The following is an 8054-nucleotide window of genomic DNA, read 5'->3' as shown; positions in this document are numbered from 1 at the left end:
GCAGGGGCAAATGGCTGTATCAAGATCCTACTCTCATGGGGTTTTTCCAGGATATAGGCCTGTTTCTTCTCCCATCTTCTCCACTCATTCACTGCGATTTTTTTTTTTTTAGACAGGTTCTCACTCTGTCGCCCAGACTGTAGAGCAGGAATGAGATCTCCAGGGTTCAAGTGATCCTCCCACCTCAGCCCCCCACCTCCCAGTAAGTAGCTGGGACTACAAGCATGCACCACGCACCCAGCTAAGCAATTAGACCTTTTTTTTTTTCAGATAGAGTTTTGCTCTTATTGCCCAGGCTGGAGTGCAATGGCATGGTCTTGGCTTACTGCAACCTCTGCCTCCTGGGTGCAAGCCTCCCGAGTAGCTGGGATTACAGGCGCCCGCCACCACGCCAGCTGATTTTTGTATTTTTTAGTAGAGACAGGGTTTTGCCATGTTGGCTAGGCTGATCTCAAAATCCTGACCTCAGGTGATCCACCCACCTCGCCTCCCAAAGTGCTGGGATTACAGGTGTGAGCCACTTCTCCCAGCCAGCACTGAGACTTGTTCCCCCCCAGCACCATTGCCTCCCTGTTTCCTCGCATAACATATTCCTGGCTGGAGAAAAACTGACTTTAAAGACCAAAGTCTTATTGCATATGTGTCTTTCAATGGCAAAGTGTCATTGTAAAAGGGTCTGTCTTTATCTCTAATAAACTGAATTATGATTGTCACCTAAAATTCTGAATGAGGACATAAAATTACAAACTACACTTGCTGGACCCCAAGAGTCCTTGAACCTAGGACTGAGAACCAGCTATGTAGTTAAATGTTTATAAACAATTCCAGGAGGCCTAGGTCTTACCAAGCTTTGTAACCTTCCTCTCCCTCACCCCCAGACCTCAACAAATGTGGATAGAATGAATGAAATATCAAACACATCAAAGAGTCTGGGCATGGTGGCTCATGCCTGTAATCCCAGCACTTTGGGAGGCTGAGGCAGAAGGATTGCTTGGGCCCAGGGGTTTGAGAGGAGCCAGGGGCAACACAGCGAGGCTGCTCTCCTATCTCTGTCCCCCTGGCTCTTTCTGTCTCTATTTAAACAAACAAACATGTCAAAGATACCTGGCTCTGAGGATCAGTGGACCCAGCAGCCATTGGCCCCGTCCTGGATACTGCCATGCAACCCAGTTAGGTCCCCTTGTTGTGCCCCAATTCTTTTTTTCTTTTTCTTTATTTGTTATTGATTTCTTTTTTGTTTTTGTTTTTGTTTGATATGGAGTCTCACTCTGTGGCCCAAGCTGGAGTGAAGTGGTATGATCTCTGATCACTGCAACCTCTGTCTCTCAGGTTCAAATGATTCTCCTGCCTCAGCCTCCCGAATAGCTGGGATTACAGGCGCGCGCCACCACGCCCAGCTAATTTTTGTATTTTTAGTAGAGACGGCGTTTACCATATTGGTCAGGCTGGTCTTGAACTCCTGACTACGTGAGCCACTCGCCTCAGCCTCCCAAAGTGCTGGGATTACAGGTGTGAGCTACTGCGCCTGGGCTTTTTTTTTTTCTTCTTTTTAGACACAAGATCTCACTCTGTAACACAGGCTAGAGTGCAATGGCTCAATCATAGCTCACTGCAGCCTTGAACTCCTGGCCTCACATAATCTTCCTGCCTCAGCCTCAGCACTAAGTGATCTTCCTGCCTGCCTCAGCACTAAGATTACAAGCATGAGCCACTGTGCCCCAATTTTTTTTTTTTTTTTTTGAGATGGAGTCTAGCTCTGTCGTCCAGGCTGGAGTGCAGTGGTGCAATCTTGGCTCACTGCAACCTCCGCCTCCCAGGTTCAAGCAATTCTCCTGCCTCAGCCTCCCAAGTAACTGGGATTTCAGGCACCTGCCACCACACCCAACTAATTTTTGTATTTTTAGTAGAGATGGGGTCTCATCATATTGGCCAGGCTGGTCTCAAACTCCTGACCTCAGGTGATCCGCCCACCTCAGCCTCCCAACGTGCTGGGATTACAGGCATGAGCCACCGTGCCCAGCCTAGCCTCCCAATTCTAACTTAAGTGACAATAGATAACTCTGCCCAGCTAAGGAGCCTAAAAACTGATCTTGACTGTCAACACCTGTAGGCTGTAACACTTCAGAGGCACCCCTCTGAGCCAGGATGGGTTTTGAGGGGTGAAGAGGCAGGTGAAGGAAAGGGAACCTAAAGCTGAGCAGCCTGGATGCTCCCCAGATACCTCCCTGACCCCACAGCCTGCACTTCTCCTCCTCCGGGCCCTGGGAGCTGCAGTCTGGAGCGGGGTGAGGCATTGGTGAGGACCCCCTGCGGCCTTCCTGCCTTCTGCCAACCCAGTGGTCTCCACAGGCAGAGAGTGATACATGAGCAGCTGCTTGCCCAGTCTCCTCCTGGCTGCCCTCCTATCTCTGTCCCCCCAGCTCTCTCTGCCTGGCAAAGAGGACCTCCTAGAATTAAGTGGATTTCATGCTATTTTCAAAATCATTTTTCATGGAATTTTTTTTTTTGAGACCCAAGTCTCGCTCTGTTGCCCAGGCTGGAGTACAATGGCACGATCTCAGCTCACTGCAACCTCCACCTCCTGGGTTAAAATGATTTTTTCTGCCTCAGCCTGGGACTACAGGTGCCCACTACCATGCCCGGCTAATTTTTGTATTTTTAGTAGAGACAGGGTTTCACCATATTGGCCAGAGTGCTCTCAAACTCCTGACCTTGTGATCCGCCTGCCTTGACCTCCCAAAGCGCTGGGATTACAGGTATGAGCCACTGCACCCAGCCACATGGAAAAATTTTTATACCATTAAACCTACTTTCTGCTGCTTCTCATCTAAAACCTTCCCTCCTCTTCTTCCATGAGATAAACTAGCAATGGGAACACTTAGGAACCTACTAGTGACACCCTACAGGTAACCTGGGTGTGGCTAGCTGGGGTTGGGGAGGAGCAACCACACTAGAAGGTTCTGGTGAGTTGAAAGGTCAATGAAAGTGCACAGACAGCCCCGGGGCGGGAGCAGGCTCCCACCTTGCAGCCTTGCAGCCCCATCCTGACCACTGCCTGGTGGCAGAAGCCCTGTCCCCTAGCTTCCCATCCTCCTGTGACAGACACCAAAATGGAATGAGTCTTTTACAACCAGTGATTAGGGTCACAAGAGGGACAACTGAGGCATTTCCCAGAGACTCCCAGGCAGCCGACACTTCTCAGAGAAGAACTGGCTCATCCTCGGAGAATAGGCCACGAGGTACCAGACACAGATCAGCCAGCACAGGCTTCCAGTGAGCCTGCTGCACTTTTTGCCCATTCCATATGGAAGCCTCTATCACTCTGTGTCACATCATAGCTGCTGCAAACTGAGGCCTTTGCGAAGACAAGAGTTGAATACAAATGGCTCTGTCTCCTCAGCTCACAGCACAGAGCTCAGCCTCTCAGAGGCTGCTAGATAGGAATCTATTACATCTGCCAGACCCCTTGTGAGCAGGGCCGACACAGCCCTTGGTCAAAACTTGTGCTGTCCAGGAGCCTCAGTTGTGGCCTGGGATGAAAGCTGTACTCAGGGGAAAGGATGGGACAGGAATGGGCTGAACCAATGGAATTCTCTTCCCTGTGATTACCCAGCAGTGTGCAACCTCATGAAACGTGCCATTTTTTTTTTTTAAGACTGGGTTTCACTCTTGTTGCCCAGGCTGGAGTACTCTCGGCTCACCACAACCTCCACCTTCCGGGTTCAAGTGATTCTCCTGCTTCAGCCTCCCAAGTAGCTGGGATTACAGGCATGTGCCACCACACCTAGCTAATTTTGTATTTTTAGTAGAGATGGGATTTATCCATGTTGGTGAGGCTGGTCTTGAACTCCCGACTTCAGACGATCCACCTGCCTCAGCCTCCCAAAGTGCTGGGATTACAGGTGTGAGCCACCACGCCCAGCAGAAACCCACGATGTTTCTAGGGTCCTGCTGGGATGGAGGTATGGGAGAGAGAACATTCTAGGATAATGCTCAGCTTTCTGGCCAGTTCAACTAAGAACCTGATGCTGCAGAAACCGGGGTGAAAAATACTCAGACAAGAGTGTGTGAGGGGAATCGGGGGATGAGCCCAGATTGGCAGGCAGTGAGATTGAGGCAATGGTGGGACATCCAGGAGTGGCAGATGGGATATGAGGTGGCTGCTCGGAGCCCAGAAGCCAACAGCAATGTCCTGGGCCCTGAGTGCTGGACTCCAGAGAAACATTTGGGGAGCAGCTTTATGTCGATCTCCACCAAAATGTGAGACCTCTTCCTCCAGGGGATAAATGTAGAGATAATTTTTTAAAATTATTCAATGTTTCACTGGATTTTTTAGGAGGGTGAAACTTTTATATTTAAGATTCTTGGCCAGGCGCGGTGGCTCATGCCTGTAATTCTAGCACTTTGGGAGGCCGAGGTGGGTGGATCACCTGAGGTCAGGAGTTCAAGACTAGCCTGGCCATCATGGTGAAACCCCATCTTTAATAAATAAATAAAAAGATTGTTAGCAGTCTGGACATGGTGGCTCACACCTGTAATCCCAGCACTTTGGGAGGCCAAGGCAGGTGGATCACCTGAGGTCAGGAGTTTGAGACCAGCCTGACCAATAAGTTAAAACCCTGACTCTACTAAAAATACAAAATTAGCCAGGTGTGATGCTGCACACCTGTAATCTCAGCTACTCAGGAGGCTGAGGCAGGGGAGAATCACTTGAACCCAGAAGTAAGAGGTTGCAGTGAGCCAAGATCACGCCACTGCACTCCAGCCTGGGCAACAAAAGCGAAACTCCTTCTCAAAAAAAAAAAAAAAAAAAAGATTGTTAGAAGCAGCTGTTACATTACAGCTACACAGAATGTTGAAAGAAGATGCAAAGTTAACCTCACATTGTTTTCTTCCTTTATTCACACATTGTTCGTTTCACTGGAATTTCTACACTGCATCAAAGACAGAAAATGATGAAGAAAAATACAAATAAGTTCAAGAGATGTTGATTTCAAAAATCAGCATGAGGCATTCTTAGCAAATACAGTCACTATTTGGGTATCCCTGCCTTTCGAAGCAGAATAGAAAGGAAATAGCTTTTCTACAGAAGAATAATTTATCCATACTTATGAAACCTTTTCAAATCAGTAAGTATTGATATGTCATATTTTATCTTTCTTTCAACAGAAACTAAAATTTCTGCCTGTGAGTTCAGGGCTCAGTGCTGGCCTCTGCAAAAAACACCTTTCAGTCCTGGGACAGGAGTGTCTTTAACCTGGAGGGTAACTTTGAGCAAGAGTATCCTTGGGTACTGACTCCCTCCTGGAAAACAGGAGTCAGACTCCCAGGCGTTCTAACACTCACTACGTGCAGGGTACTAGTCATTACTGTAATCCCATCTTACAGATGGAAAAAGTGAGCAGCAGCAAGGTTGTGTGACTCATCCATGTGCATATATTGCCTCTCCAATGTCTAAGGTTGGAATCAGCAGATGTGAATGGGGCCCTGCAACCCACACTCCTAATAGGCTCCCACAGAGACTGCAATCCAGGTGGTTTTTAGACCCCACTGTGAGATACTGTTCCAGGCATCAGAGGATTTGCTCTGGTTTGAGAGTGCAGACAAAAGAGGAAACATGAGAACCCAAAACCCCAACAGGGGTAGTTCTCAGGAAGTTGCTGCCACCCTCTGATGGCCAAAGCAGTAAGGCAGGAACGCAGGGGGTTGGGAAATCAGATAGAGTCGCCTGCCTATTGGGAACCCACGCAGAGGCTTCTGTCTGTTGCTGCGCCCGATTGCCATCTGCTGGCTATACGTGGCTACTGCAGGCCAGATGGGAACATGCCTGGTCTAACCCCTCCACCAAACGTTAAATGGTTACATTGGTGGCAGGGCTTCAGTTAAGACCCAAGGGCTCAGTCCAGAGCCTCAACAATGCCACTTGTGGGAGGGAGAAGGCATGCAAGGGTCAGTCTGAATGAGGGGTTGGTGGGGAGAAATAAGCCAGAGAGGAAAGTAGGGGCCAGAATCAGGTGGGCCTCAATACAGAGTTAAGATTTTGTGCTGAGGGCAATGGGAAAACCAGCAGTGAGTCAGACTTTCAGTAGGATCATCCTGGCCTCTATCAGGAAGAACTAGGATAGTCTGAGTGGAGGCAGAGTCAGTTTGAAAACTGTTCCAGTGACTAGGCACGGTGGCTCATGCCTGTAATTCCAGCACTTTGGGAGGCCGAGGTGGGTGGATCACGAGGTCAGGCATTCAAGACCAGCCTGACCAACATAGTGAAACCCCATCTCTACTAAAAATACAAAAAATTCGCTGGGCATTGTGGCAGGCACCTGTAATCCCAGCTACGTGGCAGGCCGAAGCTGGAGAATCGCTTGAACCTGGGGGTGGAGGTTGCAGTGAGCCATGATCATGCCACTGCACTCCAGCCTGGGCAACAGTGCGAGACTCCATCTCAAAAAATTAAAAAATAAATTAAAAAAAAAAAAACTGTTCCAGTATCAAAGATGAGGAACAGATGCTGGTATAGCTGTGAGGATGCAGAAAAATGGTCCATGAGAAATACATAGGAAGTGGGATTGATTAGGTTCTATAAAACCAAATCCCAAAGGAGAGTGGCAGGAAAGGGATAGAGACCCCATTTCATTCATTCCTTTTTCAAACATTTTAGAACCTATAATGCTAGGAACAAATCTACCTGCTGGGAACATAGTGGTGTGAGCAAATCAGGAAAAAGCCCCGATTTTCAAGGTGATTACGTTCTGCTGGGGGAGATGGGCAATAATCAAATAAGCAAATAAACAAGAGAAATATCAGATGGGAGTAAACACCATGAGAATTAAAAGGGTGGTATGGGGCCGAGCACAGGGGCTCACGCCTGTAATCCCAGCACTTTGGGAGGCCGAGGTGGGCGGATCACCTGATGTCAGGAGTTCGAGACCAGCCTGACCAACACGGAGAAACCCCATCTCTACTAAAAATACAAAAATTAGCCTGGTGTGGTGGCACATGCCTGTAATCCCAGCTACTCAGGAGGCTGAGGCAGGAGAATTGCTTGAACCCGGGAGGCGGAGGTTAGAGTGAGCCAAGATCACTCCATTGCACTCCAGCCTGGACAAGAGTGAAACTCCGTCTCAAAAAAAAAAAAAGGAGGGGGGGGCGTCGTGTGATGGTGACTCAGAGATCTGAACGGTGAGAAGTCGGCCATGTAAATGTGACAGGGAAAAGCATTCTAGGCCATAGAAGCAAATACAAGGGCCCTTAGAGCAGAAACAAGTGTTCAAGACCAGAGGCAGCTGGCATGGCTGTAGTGTGATGGGTTAGGGCCAGCATGGAGCAAGAGGCAGAGGGTTGGGGAGGCAGAATTTCTGGGCTTTGTAAAGCAGCAAAAGGAATTCTAGGAGCAAAGGAAAGCCACAGACACATTTTAGGTAGGAAAGTGAAAATCTAATTTCACAATCTGGTTGTCCTATGGAGAATGTGTTGTATAGGAGCCAGGCATGGTATCTCACATCTGTAATCCCAGCACTTTGAGAGGTCGAGGCAGGCAGATCTCTTGAGGTCAGGAGTTTGAGACCAGCCTGGCCAATATAGTGAAACCCTGTCTTGACTAAGACAAAAATTAGCCAAGCATGGTGGCATGTGCCTGTAATCACACCTACATGGGTGGCTGAGGCATGAGAATTGCTTGAACCCAGCAGTTGCACAATGCAGTGAGCTGAGATCATGTCACTGCACTCCAGCCTGGGTTCAGAATGAGACTCTGTCTCAAAAATAAAAATAAAAACAATGGATTGTATAGGGACAAGAGTGGAGGCAGGGAAGCAGGGAGATGGGGTAGGAAGCTGTGATGTGGGCCAGGAGAGACAATGGCAGTAAAGTGAAGAGAGGGTTCTGGGTATCATTTGGAGTCAGCATCAATAGGACTTGCTGATGGACTGGATGAGGGGTGAAAAAAAAGCAGAGGCAAGAATGACTCCCCAGGAGCACAGGGATGACAGCCACTGCAGGAAACCTAAACAGAAGGGCCTAAGAGAACTCCCTCCCCAAACAGGCAAAGGCCTGGG

This window comes from Aotus nancymaae, unplaced genomic scaffold (assembly GCF_030222135.1).
Source record: "Aotus nancymaae isolate 86718 unplaced genomic scaffold, 86718_ANA_hifiasm-v0.15.2.pri h1tg000011l, whole genome shotgun sequence".
Taxonomy (NCBI): domain Eukaryota; kingdom Metazoa; phylum Chordata; class Mammalia; order Primates; family Aotidae; genus Aotus; species Aotus nancymaae.
This window is presented reverse-complemented; position numbering follows the sequence as displayed.